Below are 18,059 nucleotides of genomic sequence, written 5' to 3' on the forward strand. Positions count from 1 at the left end.
AGACTGTTTTTAAGGGTGGTTTTAATGGTAGACTGTTTTTAAGGGTGGTTTTAATGATAGACTGACCCAGAGTTGCAAAATATTTTTTACAATGAAATCTTAATTTCATTTTAATTTCAGACATATCATGGCAAATTACTAATTTATGTTTATATTTATGGGTCAAATGTTAGTATATTGGGTATTACACACCAGTCCTGCGCCATGGCCATGTATTATTGTATAAATACTTCCAAACCGACAAACCATGATTCTACTAACAGGCCATTTCCATTTAAACAATACTCAACTTACTCAACCAAGTCATATTTTTAAAGCCAGGGACATTAACTATAGCCAATATGAAGTTCACAAATTTTACAGTGGCATTGTGCCTTTTTTATTGGACATTATAGAGCTGCCATAGTCTAGAAGTGACTTTGTGCTCGTAGCCTTACGCTATTTAGCTATTTGTCCATTTTAAAAGCACTCAATTATGACTCACAAATAGCCTTAGCTTACGTTTTTCGTTGTGGAACTCACATTTTCTAAAATGTTTGTCATGCTAGTTATGATAATGGGTAGATAGGCTATTGATACGGGACACTGCCAATACTCCACGTATTGTATTTTATAGTTAATTTAGCAGCTCATCAGCATCACACCAACTGGCCAGCCAGCTAGCGTATTCACATTGTTACGTGAGTGGGTTCACCATCAGCATTAGCTCTGTCGCCAAAGTAGTCCCACACTAGACTTCGGCAGCCCATTTTGTTAATGAGCACAGGGAGTGGAGGTATCATTTGTAAAGATGATACGCTGTTCTTGTCAGTCGTAGACATGTTGAGGCAGAGGCATCGCTTATCGCTCTCAAATGAAGCTGAGGCTGATGCTGTATTAACAGGAATGAACAAGCATGATTTCCCCTGACCATAGACCATACAAGCCCCTGACTTGGCTACTTGCTAGTACTGCCATCTAGTGAAGATTCAGACAAATTATACATTCCATCCTCTTCATAACACCAGAGACACATTTGACATACAACTACTGAACTTAAGAAAATTACAATACAGAGCCTTTTTTACCAAAAAATATTAAAATGTACCTAAATCTTGGTATACTGTGCAATACTAATATTAAGATTTTTGGATTGAGGAGCAGTTGTAATTGAGGGAGAACACTGTTGAACGAAAGGTCAGATTTTCATCATTCACACCATGTAGTTTCCTTAAATTGTCTGGTCAGCTCCCACTTAGCTTTTAGTAACAACATTTAGTTCACAGGACATGTTGCTGTGTCAATGCGGGAAAATCATTTGCTCCATCATTTAAAGCATGCAGACAAGCATACAGGAAGGTGGTTAATGCAGTTTGCATCGAGGTCTGGTCAGCTATTGTTTCTGATTTTCTACATTTCCTTGTCTTTTCTTAGATTTGGAAGCACAAAGGGAATGACACAACTTGGCAGCAGACCAGTGCCATTCAACTACTAGGCCACTCAACAAGTTGGTAGGTTCTACTTAAACTCTGTCACTGTCTCACCACCTTTGTATCTTGTGTTTCTAACTGGATCATTGCTAAGCAGTGTGTATCTGCCTGTATTCCCCCTTCAATATATTTTCCTGTCTCTCTTGTTCATTTTTGTTGAAATTGGTCTTTCTGCGTCTCTAAATCTCCTGTTAAAGAGTGAGAAGATTAGCACCAATTTGCCTTGATTAGGCTATTCTTCTCACAGTTGGAGGGAAAAAAAGACAAAAACCCACTCTGCAATTTGAACACGTGCAGGGAAGAAGTGATTGCGATCAATAAAACACAAGCAGAAAAAAGGGGAAAAAATGAACAATGAACAAGTAAAGGGATGAATTGCCAGTTTCTGTTCCTGTTAAGTGTTTTTGGAAAGCAGCTCTTGAGGAAAATCTGTTTCTGCTGAAGGCCTCTAACAGCAGTGTGTGTGTGTGTGTGTGTGTGTGTGTGTGTGCGCGCGTGTGTGTGGGCATAAATCCCTTTACACTGATATATTTTAGGGACTCGTCTTCCACATGGGGACAAAACGTCCCCATAATGTAAATCACTGAATTTTAGAATGAAGACTTGGGTTAAGGTTAGGGTTAGGCAAATAGTATTTGTGGTTATGGTTAAATTAAGTCTCGAAAAGAAAGTGAGAAAAGTGATGAAAATACATCTGTGTGGGTGGGTGGGCAATTGCTCAGAATTCAACAAAGCCTGATTTTCAGACATTTTTCTTTTAATTCCACAATGGTTTGGCCGAAAAAACTCAAGTGCCAAGGTCAGTATGGTTCCAGGTGTTATGAACCTACATTTGTAGCAGAAATCTTTTTAAAATGCAGGTTGCCAAGTGCCTCACCTACCACAGCCTTACTGTTACTATTCTTACAGTACTAAGAATGTACAATGAATTGTATAAATTCTGACAGATTGGCATTGATGGAGATTCTTTGAGTGGTAACACTGTTGCTTCATTGCTGTAAGTACAATGCTGAACCAAATCAATTCTTCTCACACACACACACACACACACACACACACACACACACACACACACACACACACACACACACACACACACACGTGTTTTTATCACTTGTGGGGACATTACATAGACTTACATTAATTTCCTGGAGCCTTACCCTAACAAACCTAACCATAACCACTATCTGCCTATTCCTAACCCTAACCCTAACCTAGCCTTACCTAACCCGTAACCCTGTCCTCAGTCTTCACCCTAAAATTTAATGATTTATGGATTTAGGGTGGTTGCTACAAATACAGAAAACAGAACTTTTGAAATGAAGGAACAATCCATTTTGCAAATTTTCTGGAAACAACAAGAGAGGAGAGAAGACTAAACACTCTGCCAGCTGTAATCAGTGCTACTACAACTGTTAGAAATGTTTACAGTTAAATATTTGTGTCTTTCACTACCTCCAGAGAGGGGTTGGGTGATGAGATTGAGATCCATTCTCAATCAGTAGATTTACATCTATATTTTTATGTGGTTTAACTCAGAAGAGGCACATTTATGGTGGATTTGATGTACAGCACCTTTTGTATTCTAACCATAGCCCATGTAGTTCAGTGTAAGAGTATAGTTTTCACATCCAGATGCAAGCCACTTTTGGCTGCTATAGCTTAAACTGTGTGGACCTGCCATGAAGTGGAGAAAACATGCAGTATTAAGATCATGAATTGGATCTTTACATGTGTGTCTTAATCAGTCTCCAAAAGACAGTTGACTGCATTACTCTCCCATCTATCATCTTAGGCATCACTGATATAAGCCTCAGCCTCTCGTTTTTTCCAAATTCTAACCTGATTCATTCACAGCTCCAAAGCCTAGGGACTCCAGCATGCTCCAAGCATTGACCCGCAAACAGTATTCCCTGTGGGTGCATGTGCACTGTCTGCATCACGAGACGAGATCTCGTCCATGCGGCAGTAGCCAATGATCTTCAACAATAGTGGCTGTTCTGGACCAGTCTTCAGCAAGCACACGGGAGGGCTGCTGTAGAACCAGAAAGCAGGACAAGCTGAATGTGACCATTCTTAGTTAAACTTTGCTGTCTATCACCACTGTACAGCACATGTGCTGTTTTCTGCTTGATTTTCTGTCCTTCTGGTCTTTACAAATGCATTGGTTATCTGATTATCAGTGTGTTTTGGAAGGAGGCCTTCCCGCAGACCAAGAGCCAATAATCAACAAGGAGCCATGTGGATTGAGTAAGAGCTGCAGATCTTGATGTCTCAAATGTCAAGATAAAACATCAAGACCCCCCCCCCCCCCCCCATTAGAATGCAGCCATCTTAAAACATACAACATGTGAAGACAGAACCAGAATAACCTCCCTTCACAGAAATGTGTGGAGGCCAAAAGTCAAACAGATTTACTCCAAGAGCAGGGATACACAGATACACACATATATCCTTACACTATTGGGCTGATAAGGGTTATGTAAAAGTTTTTAAAAGAGAATCAGAGAGCAAGGAGTTTAAAAAAAACAGTGAGTTTGAATTTGTTTAATTTAAGCCCAATCAACTATTATCAGCAGTTTAGAATGAAGACATCTGGTGAGTAGACACTAGCAGAGAGATTATGTTGCATTTAGCTCACTGATCCATTCACACCAACTCTTACACCCTACTATGAAAAGCAATCATTTAAATGTGGAAATTAATAAATAAAAATGGTTATACAGACAGTAACACAAAGAAAGGAGTACTTACATTTTGATGCTGTTGATAAAAATGTTTTTCATTAATATACTCTCTCTATATACACAGCCGGCAGTTTATCTTGACAAGTCAAAAAAAAAGGCCCAATTCAAAGCCTTGTGGCTCTATGTTGGAGTTCAGTTCATATAGTCTTAAGTCATTAAACTGTGACCTTTCTTCTATTTGGGACTCACTGTAACACTACACATCATTGATTATCTTGGAAATTTTTAATTTTTTTACATAGAGCAACTAGTATCCAACATCAAATCAAATCACATCAAACTTTATTATATAGCACTTTTCATACATATTAAAATGCAACACAAAGTGCTTCACAGGATTTAAAAACAATATAAATCAAAATAAAGCAACAATAAAAACCCATCCCTCCCACCCTGCGTATGTACAAACACCCACCCTCAACTACATGCATACACACACACACACGCGCGCACACATGTGCACATACACACATACATACACACACACACACACACACACACACACACATACACATTCTTACATGCATACACAAATGCAAGTTAATATACAAATGCATTCAAAGGCTGCAGATTCTCTTAAATATGGACTAGCACTCACTGTAATTGATCACTTTATGAGTGTAAGTCTGTTTTTGTTTTGAGTGTACTGTGTTTTTTGCTCATTGGAGCAAATTGAAAAATATTTAATTAATCAATACTGCAAAATTAAAAAGCAGATTTTTCTGACAGCAGCAGCTTCAGTGGTACAGTGGGTAGGTAGGTTTGATTCCTAATCTTCCTGTCCATAACGTAAACAAAATATAAAAACTCAACAAAGTCAGAAAACGATGTAAATTCAATTTTACAAAGGTGTCTGGCAAAATAATATAATTTAATGAAGTACTTTAGCATTAAGCTGTTGCATTTTGATCAAATTAGACAACTTTTGTCTTATACTACTTATAGAGTTACCCATTGTCTTCTGTCGCCACTCAGAAGTTACAGTACCCAAAATATTTTTACTCTAAAAGTCCTCTGCCATCTATGTCAGAAAACCAGTTCTACTCTCTACCCTGAACTAGTCTGAAAATTTATGGAACTTCAGTAGTTTATGGTTACATAACCATGTAAGCCCTGCCTCGTGACTGATGTGACCTGACAGCGAGGCAATAACTATGTGACATCTTGGAAAGACCACTGACGGGAGGAAGTAGACCCACTGGGGCCATCATTGCTGAAGAAGCCCATGGCAGCAGTGCTGTAGGCCAGCCAACATTTTGGACCAATTTATCTCCAATTTCCCCTCCTGACAATTGGTGGAAATATCTGGTGCTGGCTCATGGTCGCTTACAATATTTAGTGCTGAGGGGCAATTTGGGCCACAAAGAACAGTCAATGGTACTGTAATACGTTTTAGATGCAATAAGTAATATAAATGGAAAATCATACAAAACAGTATATATATATAAACAAAACCAGTGGAGAGAGAAGAAGAAGAAGAGGAAGAAGAAGAAGAAGAAGAAGAAGAAGAAGAAGAAGAAGAAGAAGAAGAAGAAGAAGAAGAAATGTACTTTATTTATCACGTCACACAAGTGAGTTACACTACACGCCATGCTTCTCGTGAAATTATATTTCCGCATTTGACCCATCCTCGGACTGTCGATCCTCTGCGGCAGACCAGGAGCGGTGGGCTGCCAGCTGCCAGCCAATGCCGGTGCCCGCGCCCGGGTACCCATCCTTTTTTTTTCATCACCATTGGTCAGGCACTGATCTTCTTGCATGTTTTTAGTGGGGGTTATTACAGAGGAAACCCCAGGTGAACATGGGGAGAACATGCAAACTCCACACAGAAAGGCCCCTTTTTCCTCGAGCAGCAGGCACTGAAGACATGGTGGAGAGAAAAGAGTATCATGTATCACATCCATAACTACTCACAGGCTAAATCACAGATCACATTTTGTTAAGAAAACCAGTAGTTGATGGGATAAAAGACCATGTGTATCTGTTTGTATCACCTGTTGGCAGATAAAACCTCTGCCCTCATGGACGTTACTTAAACTCACTATAGAAAAGAGGCTGGAGTCTGATAAGATGACCTGAGCTTTCTGTGTGACTCTGACTTGATACAAGTTTGCATTTAACTTTACAGTACACATTCACATTTTACCCGACAAGTATGAGCTAGTTTTGAACTGTAGAGTATACACCTCAGACCTTAGACCACATTTTTCATTTTGAGGCTTAGTTTTTTTTGTTTTTGTTTTTTTTTGGTAGAGCATATGTATAAACTGTACTGATGAGTGGCAGCAAGTAATAGGTGTTTTGTCTCAACTTGGAGAAACGGACAATTGTTTTTATTTATTTGTTTTTTATTTATTTATGCGATGCGATTAAGTTGAAAATTTGTGGATGGCAAACCGCTAGATGCAATAATCCCCCTGGGAAAGTCGGTGGTGACAGTGTGCAACCTCAAAAGCAATCTGCCATAAAATAAAAAGACTGAGAAGCAACTATACATGGTTGATAAGAACAGAGCAACCAGTCAGAAAAAGGAGGAGGAGATCTGGTATTCAGACATTTTATCTCAGTAACTTTCAAAACCAAGTGAGTTGTGAGTTGTGATGACAGCTAATGAGCTTCTGGGTCGGTTTGTTTGAGTGTTGTTGCTTGTTTGCTTACTAATCCTCAGGTAAAGCTGTCTGCTCGTGAGGCAATGGAACTCTGCATTCAGGAATTTCACACTGTCAACACTGATGAACTCTAGACTAGAAAATGAATTGCATTAAATGTCAACCTAAAGACTAGTGGAACAATAATATGCCACCAAGCATTTGGGTCCAAGCCAACAATGAAATTCCATTTCTATAGACTGCAGTATGTAGCTAGTGCATACAACTGATAATCAGTTATAAATATATAAACACATTCTTCTGTGTAGACTCACTCCACACTACAATTAACCAGAAAACATGACAATAAATAGAAAGAGCTATGGACACCACAGTGGGTGTAACGAGCATTATTGAGCCACACAAATTGAATGGCTTGACATTTCATTTCATATAGAATCAATAGTAAACACACATATTGAAGTAACTGAGAGACTGCAGTTTCATTGGATTCAGGAAAACAAAAGCATCTAACTAAAATGGAATCAGTCTCTTGATGTATGCATGTCTATTCTTCAATTTTCTTTTCTATCATCCAGTTCACACATTGTGGTTGTATTGCTGAATGACACAAGGAAGTGCATTGTCAAGTTCAAGATCTTGACATCTATGGGACATATTTATTAGTAGTGTGTTACTAATGCCAAAGTACACACTGTGTGGGGACCGCTATTAACTGTTAAATTGCCGAACAGCAGCCTGAGTACAGTTTACTTTCTCCTGCATGCTACAATACATTCAAGAACAGATGAAGATAAAGGAAGTGACCAACTGAACACTCTTGGGTTTGACATTTTGAACTTGGCTAAGAAAGCCAGTGGACTGTAGTCAGTGTACACCACAACCTCTGGACCTGACTGAGACACACACTTCAAAGTGCTTGACCAGCAAAACAGGATATATATATATATATATACATATATATATACATACATATATATATATATATATATATATATATATATATATATATATATATATATATATATATATATATATATATATATATATATATATATATATATATATATGTGTGTGTGTGTGTGTGTGTGTGTGTGTATATGTATATATATATGTATATATATATATATGTATATATATATATGTATATATATGTATATATATATAATTTATGTGCTCACACTTCTGAATATTATTCTATTAATATTATACTTTATTAAGTACTTCATTAAGTACACCAATAAGTAAAGATTCTTTAATACAGTCTTTGCTTATTGTCTCCTACCTTATCCTATGATTTTTCCTTTGAATTAGCAAGCTGTGTGCATATGGATAATAGCCCAAGTCTTTCATGTCAAAAAGTAGAGATGTCCCAACTCCCAGTTCCCATCACAGATCAGGGTTGAGCCCACCACATCCAGATCTCTCCAGTCACTGAGCAAGACTTGGGAATTGCACACTGCTTGCACAACGTTAGCTTAAATATTCACATTACAGCAGAAAGCAGCAGCAGTAGTAGTTTTGAAGCATACTGCTCTCTGTCAGCTCATTGTCAGCACAGTTCTCTGATGTACTGACTTCAGACCAGTGTTCACAATTGGAGCCCGCTGCTGCATTGTGTGCTGTAAATCCATCTGTAAATATCCTCGGCTAGTGCTATTTGAAAGCCATACTCATGCCGTAGCTTCACCCATCATGCTGCTTTGAACAGAGTTATATTGACTCTGTTGGGAAAGTTACTTTCCAAATGTAATAAATTACATATTGCTTTCATTTGAAAGTACTCTCTGTGTGGAGTAATGCATTACTGATTACACTACTTTTGCATTACTTTCACCAAAATAACAGTACAACTGGCATTATACTGTGGTTATATTTCTTAGGTTTTTTTGGTGAAAGTCTTTTTCAAGTAAAAAAATTGTTTCATTTTTATATAATTTTGTCTCACTTCATGTTAAAAGTTAAAACCTGTTGAGATAAAAGACTGGATCTGATGTTATCAATTTTGCACCTGAAGTGGTCTGCAAAGTCCTCACACAGGGTTTTTGTCATTGTCTTATGAGATCTGTTAAAATTACTGTTTATTAAAAGATCAATTGTGGGGAAGAGAAATTTGGCATTATTTTTGTGGTCAGAGATTAGTTTTTTGAAGTGAGAGATTCTTGCCTGTTTAATAGTGTTATTGTAAGTTTTGAGGTGTTGATGTAAAACTTCATAGTGGACTGTTAGTTTTGATTTTCTCCATTTCCTCTCAGCACTCCTGCAGTTTCTTTTCAGTTGCTTAATTTCCTCATTTCTCCACAGAGGTATAGGTTTTTTCTTAATTGTTTTTGTTAAAAGAGGAGCCACTGAGTCCAGCGTTGACTTCAGATTACTGTTAAAATTGTCAACGATAAAATCACAGGGTGCTGGTAAAATCTCTGTAAAATCTGGATAAAATTTGCAACCACTTCAGGAGTTAGGTAGCGTTTCCTCACTGTTCTCACTGGTGCCTCCCGCTGATTAAAACTGGTGATGTTAAAAACACACAGTAGTGGTCGGACACAGCCAGATCCACAACAGAGGACACCCCCACAGACAGGCCATAAGTTATGACCAAGTCCAGGGTGTGCCCCCTGTTGTGGGTCGGCTGCGTAACGTGCTGTTTAAAATCCATACAGTTTAAGAGGTTTAAAAATTCTCTGGATACTGTGTCTCGATGTGTAGATTAAAATCACTGGTTATTAAAATCCTGTTGTAGGTGGTGTGAATGATTGATAAGAATCCAGAGAATTCGCTGATAAAAGAGGATGAATATTGGGGTGGTCTGTAGACCATTATGCAAAGAATAGGAGGGCTGCAAAAAGCAAAGGCATGGTGCTCAAATGATGGAAAACTGTGAAAAGGAACTGCGTGTGCAGACATTGTAATTCTTGTAATAGATGCAGTTCCACCTCCTTTTTTGCCCCCCAGTAGAGAATAAAAAGTTAAAATTTGGTGGGGAAGCCTCAGTGAGAACAACAGGTGCATCAGTGCCGAGCCATGTCTCTGTAAGGAGAATGGCATTTAGGCTTTTGTCTAAAATTAAAACATTTATGATAAAAGATTTGTTTAAAAGAGAACGCACCTTCAGCACAGCTAATTTGAACTCTCTTGATTGGGGTGGAGATCGTCCCGTTTAAAAAGGCAAGGCCTGTTTAAAAATGCTATAAAATTGTCCACATACAGGATGTTTTTTGGTCAGGCAGTATCCCTTCAGCCACAGGTGCAGCTGGCGAAGCCGGCTGGTGATGACGTCACTGTAGCGTGGTGGGGGAAGCGGGCCAGAGATAATTAGGCGCTTCCCCGTGTCCAACCGGCGGTCAATCAGCAACACGAAGTCCTTCTTCAGGACCTCCCACTGCTGGTTTTTGACATTGTTGATGCCGGCCTCCAGGACCAGTGTGGAGGCAGGGCTGTGTGCGCACACACCTGAAGAGCAGCAGATGCAACCTCCGTGACTCCAGGGTGGCAGAAAGTCAGGCTGCCGAGCACTGCCACGTGCCTGACCATGGAGGTCCCCACTACCAGCACCGAGGGGGGAATGCGCTGTACCACTGGCTCCCTGGGGGTGCGGCGGGGCGAGGTGGAGCCTGCTGGCATTGCATCGTGGTTGCTCTGGGCCGAGCTGGAGAGGAGGGACCATGCTGGACTGGCGGATCCTGGTTCCCGGACTGGTGAGAGCCACGGCCAGCTGGGTGGACAGGTCCTGGAGGCGAGCTGGACCAGGCACCGACGGGAGGGAAATCCTGCAGGCTTAGGATGTCAAACCTGTTGTCCAGTGGCAGATCTGGAGGCAGTGGAGGAGGAGATGGCCGAGCTCCAGCACCCCGGTGCACCACCGACCAGGATTCCCTCGGCCTGAGTGGAGTTGAGCTCACCGGACCTTCCACCCCACCCTCCCCGGTGCAGCAGTGTGACTATGCAGGGCGAAGGCAGGAAGTGGAAGGTGCCGATGACTTGGGCTTGGGTCCCTGTCGGTGCCAGCGGGACTCGGCCGGAGCTGGTGGTAATCGATTGTTCGATTGAATTGTTGTTTGTGGCCGCCATGTTCCGGTCACCAGCGGCAGATGCCCTCAGGTAGGCGATATGTTTCGCCTGGGTCGTGGCGACAGTGGAGAAATCCAGGAGGATCTTGTCCCTCTCCTTGAGGTCAGCCTGCAGACCAGAGATGCTCTCCCTCAGTTTCTTCCTGCTAGCGTCCTTCACAGAGCTGCACACTTCGTTGCACACTCCTGGCTGTTACGATTTCATTTCCCTGGTGTGGGATCAATAAAGTGGTATGGTATATTTATGTATCTAGTATATGTATGTATCAGTATCAGATAGGATATGTACATATATGAATAATATGAGTAGAAAAGTAGATATAAGTAGAAAGCACAAAGACTCAACTTAGTAGTACTAAGTAACAACTTAGTACGTGCCTTAGGTGTTAGGCTAGGCCTTAATTTGGAAGTAGCTGGACTCAATATACAGACCGGAGACAAGAGTAAAAAGGTACAAAGTGTATTAATAAAGTGAACAACAAAAAGCGCACTCAAGCGAGTGGAACAAACAAAAATTGAAGGTGCACTCAAAGGAGTGGAACAAACAAAAACTCCACGTGGGACGCTGAGCAAAAGACCGGACATAGCTGGTAGGTACTGCAAAAAGACAGAAGCACACGTGAGAACAAAAGAAAAAGCCACCTTACTAGGTGCGTAAATACTGAGACAGCAACTGACAAACAACTGGAGGTACTCACTAGGCACAGGCTCTGGAAACTCATGGGAGAGATCAGGATAATCCGACGACAAACCAAGCTCAGCGTCTTCCTTATATACTGAGCCCTAATCAGGCTCATGCACTCCATGTGCGCTGCCGGAGAGGCGGAGCCAGCTGGGTGCAGGGAAACACCCAGCTGAGACAGACAGACAGACAGACAGACAGACAGACAGACAGACAGACAGACAGAGAACACTAGGGAAAGGAAACAAAGAACAATAGGAGCAGACAGGGTAGCGGGTCCAAACATTAGGAGGACATAAATGCATGCAGATGGAGAGGCAGAGACAAATAGAGGAGCTATGTGTGTCATGGAAAGTACCCCGGCACTCTAATCCTGTAGCAGCATAACTATAGGCTGGTCCAAGGCAAGCACGAGCCAGCCCTAACTATAAGATTTATCAAAAGCTTTAAGCCTACTCTTGTCGAGAGAGCGTCTGCCTCCCGGACCGAGACAGGAGTATGGTTCTACAGGTGAGGAGCTTGATATTCCATTCTGCTTTTGAAGACTTAAGGAATCATAAGTAAACCTGCTCTCTGGGAACGCAGTGTTCTAGTGAGGCAATAGGATACTAACTGCAATATTTTTACCCCAAACTATGAACCATGATGATCCTAAACATAACCTAACTGAGTAGCTTTACTGCCAAAATCAAAATAAAAAGTAAACTATGACCGTTTCTTAGCATTACTTGTAGTGTTGGGAAAGTTCACTTTCTACATGAACTAGTTCAAAGTTCAGTTCACAAATTTTAAAATGAACTAGTTCAGCTCATAGTTCATAATTCAAAATTTTAAACTAAGTTCACCATTCCAAAAATGAACTAGTTCATAGTTCTTTTTTTTCCATATGTTGCTGCGAGCTATTATTTTTCAAAATTATTGACACAGCCCATATGGAACCACAGACAGCAATTATTTTATGTTTTAACACTGTAACTATGCATCAGATTTCATCTTCATATCCAAATTTGAATCCTTATATAACCAGGGTTTACATTAGCATTGAGGGGACAGCATTTCCCCATTGCAGCTTTAACGCTTTGTTGCTGTCCATTCAGTCCACACTAGTAGCAGCTGCAGCTTTCACCCCATGTGACTGAAGTGTGGATTTTCTTTTTGAAAGCCGGCGGGCAAAGTTTGCATAGAAATGTAAGAGTTTTCCCATCCTCACTGACCTTTGTCATAAAACTCGTTTAAATGATCAAACGACACCTCCTTGCTGCTTTGTCGCCTACATGCTGGTTTTTGTTTTGATGACGCGTGCAGCGATGCGACACTGGTGGCTGGTGTTGCCAGATTGGGCTTTTTTCTGCTACATATTAAGGCCTGTTTACAGTGTGGTTCAGCCGGGTTTTCACCTGGAAGGCTCTATAGAAATCTGGCACCCTATTGAACGAAGTTAAACTGAGAGAGCGTGCCGTTCACAGACACCAGAATGAACGAGTTCACAGTAACGTTCAGCAGGCAGTAATAAAGTTCACGTTCGCCCAAAATATGAACGAGTTCATGAACTATCGTTCAATGAACGCGTTCTGGCACAACACTGGGTACTGGTACTCTCCAACATTCATATATGTCATTTTGGAAATGATAATATATGTTATCAGATTTTTACATTTTTTGTTTATTCTAGTTGCACCTTAATTGTTTCTATTCTGGTTTTTATTGCTTGCTGTTTTTTTAAATGTCTTTAATGCTTTTCTGTCCCAAAGCACTTTGAATTACCTCTGAAATGTATCCATCTTCTCCTGCTTCATCTGGGGCCAGGTCGCAGGGGCACCTCATCTAAATAAAGCTGCCTTGCTTTGCCTTGCTTAACTGACGCTATAGATACAGTAAAATTGAAGTGCTCCCTATGTGTTGCAGAAGCCATGTTTTTTGTTTTTTTTTAATCTTCACAACAGGATTATATGTTTATGTTTTTCTCACATTGGATAAGTGTACAGCCAAAGCCATCTTTTCAACTTCCATTTCACTCCTCTTTCACTCCCTCCGCTGTTGAACATTTTATCTCTGTTCTTTTTCCCTCAGTTGCAGTCTGTTCGTGTGCATTACATATGTTCATACAGAAAAGCTGTGTTAAACGGAAAGTAGAGAAACATGCATTCCACAAATGTATCTCTTGACACGCTGAGACTCACAGACATGCATGCGATGTACAATTGTTCCTTTGTGTTGTGGCCAGTTGAAAGCTGCTACCTGAACAGGAAGGAGGAGGTGGTATGATAACAGGCAAAAAAAGAGGGAACAAAATAGCTAGCTTGGTTAAGGAGTGAAATCTTTAAAAAGAAAATCAAAAAAATCAACTCTATTTCATAGATGTGTCAAGGGCTTAAAACATTAAAGACATTAAAATGAGAGGGGCAGAGAGAGGGACAGGAAAAGACAAAGATGAGAGAATGGTGAGAAAGGTGAGATCGGAGATAGGGGACAGAGAAGAGAAGGACAAATTTTAAGAGGCAGGGAACTTGGAATCAATGGACTCATTGTTAACAACAGTTGACCTTCTCTCCCTCCCTGCCTACACTAGACCTTTGCTCCTCCCTCAGTCCTTCACTCCAACTGCTCAGTAGGGGTGGGCGATATGACCAAAGATTTTACTCACAGTATTAATAGACCAAATTATATTATGGCATTGCAAAAGCAAAAGGGATACTCTTCTCAAAACATGATTCTACTTTTTCACTCTATTAGCAATATAATGGAAGATATCTTAATACAGAAAAAAAAATGATTAAAGAAATGGATGTGTTTATCGACTCCAGATAGGAATGAAAATTGGGTATAGGACGGCATTTATTTGACAGAAAACCCACACTTTAGTGTACAAGTACAACAGCCAGTGTACCACGGGCATGTCTATCATGTACATTTATATTCAGCAGTAACAGACACACACACCAACGCAGCACGCATCAGAGGAGGCTCTCCTGCAACAACAAAACCAGCTGAGCCTCTATTACAGTATGAAGTATGGAGGTAATGTGAGGTCTGGCTATGTGAGACTACACAGAAAGCAACAAGAAAAAACACAGTTACCCACATCCAAGCTACAACACTGGTTATTTAATTGGCTTCAATTGAGGCTTAATGTTCACAGTTTCTCCTGATTGGCCCTCATTATTAAATACATCAGCACTGCACTAGTATGTTGGTCTACAATAGATGGAACCAAACACATTCACTGCATCCAAAAACCAAATTTAACAGGCAAATCAGCAAATAAACAGCGAAGGAACATCCATCCATCCATTTTCGATACCTGACTATCCCTTTTTGGGGTTTTCTGGAGCCTATCCCAGCTGTCAACGGGCGAGAGGCAGGGTACACCCTGAGCCAGTCGCCAGTCAATCACAGGGCAACATATACAGACAGACAACCATTCACACTCACACTCACACCTAAGGACAATTTCATAGTCACCAATTAACCTAATGAGCATGTTTTTGGTCTGTGGGAGGAAGCCGGAGTGCCCGGAGAGAACCCACGCAAGCACGGGAAGAACATGCAAACTTCACACAGAATAACCCTGCCCGACCCGGGGATCGAACCGGCGACCGGAACATAAAAGTGTCATAATGTACATTTTTTTAAGTTTAAAGTTAGTATTGATCCTCGAGCTTCAGTTTGAAGCAAATTTCACTTTATATTAGCCCTCAGAACAGTCTGATGTAAAATGATTAGTACACATATTTCCAGAGTTTTCCGGTTGTTGTGGGGACATTTCCATCACATTGAGATGAATCAAATGTTTTAACACCCCCAATATTTGCCATAAAATGCAGTTTTTCTCTTTACTGATCTTTGATCAAGTTTCCATCCAAAGGTAGAGCAAGTTTCATCCAAATTTACAGAGAATCAACCAAAGAAAATGCAAAGTCATGCATTAATATACTCATATTCATTACTGTTATGTGATTATTAGGAGTGCATTGAGATAAATGCTGGTGGTTATTATTCTCCAGGTGGATGCCATGAAACAGCTGCAGAAGGCACAATGAGGTGGCGTATTTCAAAGAACTCCAGTCAAACTTCAGATGATATAAAAACCATTCTCATTGCTCCATACAAATCTGATGTTTTCATCAGCTGCCACATTTCATCTCTTCAGTGGAGCAGAAGCTTCAGTGGCTGTAATAAGTCCCATGCCTCATGCAGGTCATGATTTACTTGCTTTTGTTTGCAATTCTTTTCAGATTTTGGCGATTCCATTTCTTATATGCATATCGAAAATGTGCATAACAACAGGTGGATGAAAATGCAATTTGTGCTAATGTGATACCTGTAAATATAGTAACAGCCCAATTAGTGCTTTTGTGTGGTTTGCAGTATCAGTTGAAACAATAAACATTGATGCTAATTTCATTGCTGGTGATGCACAACTGCTAAATTAATGAACAAGGAATAGTGGTGTTAAGAGACTGGGGTTTTCTAACTTGCTCAGAAGACATTATTTTACTTGTTTAGTGTGCATTTACTCTTTCTTTCATTCTTATTCACTTTGAGTGAGCAGTGTTTGACCAACCTTATATACAGGGGTGCACATAACTGAAATTTGAATTGTCCAGTTATCTCAGTATGTGCCTTTGTACCAGACACCAACTGAATTGAGTCTGGGTAATAGAATGGACAGTGTCATTCAATTCACTATACCTATATTTGTCCCACAAGGGACAAACTGTCATGAATGGGATCCTTTTGGGTGAACACTGTAAATAATTTGCGCTGTGAAGCCATTGCAATTCAGCAGATGATGGGAATGCAACACTTACGGACATCATCGGTATGAAACTCAACAGAAAAATAAGAAGGCAGCAATAGTCAGGTGCATTTTGTACAAGCTCACCAAATTTCAGTCATCCATTATTTGATGCATGAAAAGAGTAATGAGCGCATGAATGTGGCAGAACCTTGTGCTAACAAACAAGCTGGTCAAGCTGAAAAGTCCAGTTGCCCACTTGCTAGATTAGGAAACAAGTTGAATGAACAACAACAGCAAGCTCTGTGGGATGTTTTTCTCCTTACATGTTATAAGGCTAAACACACACACCCCTTGTCTTCCGATGCTGAGGATTTGATTTATTGACGCGACTCAGAGTGAATGTCATAGGTGCATATTATTCATGTGAAGATGTACCACAGATAATGCAGAGCATTACATAAACTATCAGTGCAGAGAGAAGAGCAACGTTGCAGTCAGCTGAATTTTGGTGACTGCTCTTTGATGGACTGAAGGACATCACAAAAAAACTACCTTACAACTTGACAGAGGCTTCACTGTGAAGGAATGGATGCACTTCAAGAAGACAAATGTTTGGCAACATCTTCTGTGTATGATTTGGTCCAAAATCGTAAATACAAGCAATCCAGATTGTTACTCCAACATCAATAAAATGTCTCTGTCACTGCCTTTGAACAGTGCATCAAGTCAGAGGGGATTTTCACCTCTCAACATAATAAAAACCAGAATTCCAGATCTCATCTCTCACACTGTCTCTCAGCCCTGATGCACATGCACCTGTCAAATATGACCACAGAGACATTTGACCCAAAGCCAGCTGTTGACCTGTGGATAGAGACAACTAATCTGACACTCTACCAGGGACCAGGAGCTGTGTCTTTATTATCTACCATGCAGGAAGCTGAAGGAAAAGAGTGAGAGACACACTGAGGACAGAGAGGAAGATCATGCTACATATGGAGTTAGGAACGAACAGAATCTCCTGGTACTCACCTGGGTAATTAACTAAAAATGTTATGTGCACCCCACTTATATAATTTTTGGTTCTCTTAATATGTTCTTTTATTCTTGTCTTATCTCTTTTACATCCAAAAGCTCTATGTGTTGAATTTTAAGATTTCCATCTGTGACAGTATCAGAAAAGACATACACCACAACACACTGCTGCCACCTCAAGAAGTCTGAAGACACCAAGAAGAAGGGACTGAATGCAGTTTTCACACAATCTGTGTCATCACAATAATTCCAAATATTTTGTTATTTTATAAAAATTCTGCGCATAGTGGCTCTAGTGTAGTTGTAGAGGTATTATTACAGATTTTCCAGGCTCAGATTTTTTTATTTGAAAATAGCCATTATTTCTGAGTAATGTCATTGTATCTTAAACCGAATTTCAGGTACAGTAGCAATACAAATGGTCTTAAATGTCAACTTTGGAAACCTGCAGATAACCTATCATTGACCTGGGCACACTGGCCAGCAGCAATCAATATATGAAAAACCCTGCAACGTGTCCATCTGTGCTGGTTTGTCCTTGAACTGGACACTGAACCTCCAACCTCTTTCAGGGGTGTTGCCTCTGGCTGGCCCTATTCTCACCCTGACCCCCCACTCACAGATACATAAATGGATTAGTGTTGTTTCTCTTGGAAAAAAAAAAAAAAAAAATCTGACAGTTGAGTCTTTTAGAACTCTTTCTCTTTAC

At 40.3% G+C, this 18,059-nt stretch overlaps 1 protein-coding gene across 2 annotated transcripts in view; it reads left to right on the forward strand.

The window, feature by feature from the left end:
* The first annotated feature begins 1,422 nt into the window (after nt 1–1,422).
* tenm3 (teneurin transmembrane protein 3) overlaps nt 1,423–18,059 on the forward strand; it is a 327,457-nt gene continuing 310,820 nt past the window's right edge. For both annotated transcript variants that reach the window (XM_070970867.1, XM_070970875.1), the window contains exon 1: nt 1,423–1,490. The gene's annotated coding sequence lies outside the window, so the exon portion shown is untranslated. The remainder of the gene's footprint in view (nt 1,491–18,059) is intronic.

The sequence above is a fragment of the Chaetodon trifascialis genome, chromosome 2 (genome assembly GCF_039877785.1).
Source record: "Chaetodon trifascialis isolate fChaTrf1 chromosome 2, fChaTrf1.hap1, whole genome shotgun sequence".
Lineage (NCBI taxonomy): Eukaryota > Metazoa > Chordata > Actinopteri > Chaetodontiformes > Chaetodontidae > Chaetodon > Chaetodon trifascialis.